A 1,663-nucleotide genomic window follows, 5' to 3' on the forward strand; every position below is an offset into this window, starting at 1 on the left:
GAGTAATGGCCGCGTCATGCCCGGCGGGCTGGTTGCCGTGCAAGCGTGCAGATTGACGCTTGGCGGGGAGTCGCCTGTGCGTGTGCGTATGGTGTGTCACTAATTTGATGGGCGCGGAGTCGGCCGTGCGGATGGGCCTTGACCCCAAGTGCCCGGCCCATCTCGTGTTTTACAAGGTCTCCCGTTATTTATGTTTATTTGGGCCCAAACAAATTCCAGCCCAACAAAAGCAGTGGCTAAGGTTGTTTGTATCAATGGCGACGCTTCAACGCATGGCATCGCCCAGGCTTTGAGAAATTTGGTATTATATGACTTGAAACATTGTGCTTTGCTATTGTATGACTCTAAGCATAGACTTCGCTATAATATGACCTGAAACGTTTATACATGGCTATTATATGATTTTTTTATTTTAAAGCATATTTAGTGAACTTAATAAATATATTTTTTCGTAATACCTATTCTGCCCTTTCCTCATTCGCTCGTACGAGACTTTCACGTACGTACGAGACTTTTCGTCTCCGACCGCGGCAGCCCTAATTCTCACGTACGAGACTTCTCGTCTCCAACGCGAGTCGACCTGCCGCCGACACGGAAGACCGAGGCTGCGCCGCCGCCCGAAGATCCCTTCTCCATGGCCGCTGGACGTCCTGCCGTGGCTGCTGGAGGGCCAACCACGGCCGTTGAAAGCGCAGCCGCCGCCCCTTCTGGTTCCCTGTCCCCGGCGGGATCCCTGGCCGGCCAGGTCTCGTCCGTTGCAGACCTGGACACGGTCGTTGCAGACATGGCCGGGGCTTCTGGTGATGTGGTCGGGGCTGCTGATGGCCTGGCTGATGGCACACTAGGGGCACCAGTGGAGGCCCCCATCGATGGTGTTGCACTGGCAAGATCTTTATTGCCCACTGCACCTCTTCCGGCAATAGAGTATGACCTTCCAGTTGTTCAAGTTGAAAGGTAAATATTGAATGCACTATCCCTGTTCTTATTTATTTTTAAGTAGTAGAGACAATACTTAACCATGCGGTGACGGCTTCTGTATAGGTCTGTAGAAAATCACAGTCCAAATATGGAAACAATGGATTGGGCAACACTACAAATCGTAGAGACACATGATGACGAAGGTCGAATTGAAATAATAAGTGAGAATCAGATGTGTGAGCTTTTAGGTATATTTGATGAGGGCACATCAAATATACCTAGACAAGGCTGTGATCGTGGAATGGATGAACAAGACAATGTTTATGACCTTGGGCAAGATATTGATGGTGCTGCCATTCCTACTAACGATGATGTACCTGGTGAGATGGTCATTACATGTGTTCTTATTACTTTTTGCACTTTGTCTTTTTCTTATTACTCTGTTTTGTAATGGTTACCTGGTAAGAATGTATTCCCAAATGCAGAACAAAGGGAATGTTTTTATCATCTTTGCAAAAACTTCCATAAGAGATATAGAGGGTTTGGCCTGATATATCCTGCAGCAAGGGCTTACAGAGAGGATATTTTCTTTGACAATATTGCTAAAATGGTAAGTGAATCATCACAAGCAGTGCAATGGTTACATGATAATCATAAGCTACTATGGTATAGGTGTGGTTTCAATCCAGAAATTAAGTGTGATTACATAACTAGTAATATTGCTGAGTCATTTAATAATTGGATT

This window comes from Sorghum bicolor, chromosome 4 (assembly GCF_000003195.3).
Source record: "Sorghum bicolor cultivar BTx623 chromosome 4, Sorghum_bicolor_NCBIv3, whole genome shotgun sequence".
Classification (NCBI taxonomy): domain Eukaryota; kingdom Viridiplantae; phylum Streptophyta; class Magnoliopsida; order Poales; family Poaceae; genus Sorghum; species Sorghum bicolor.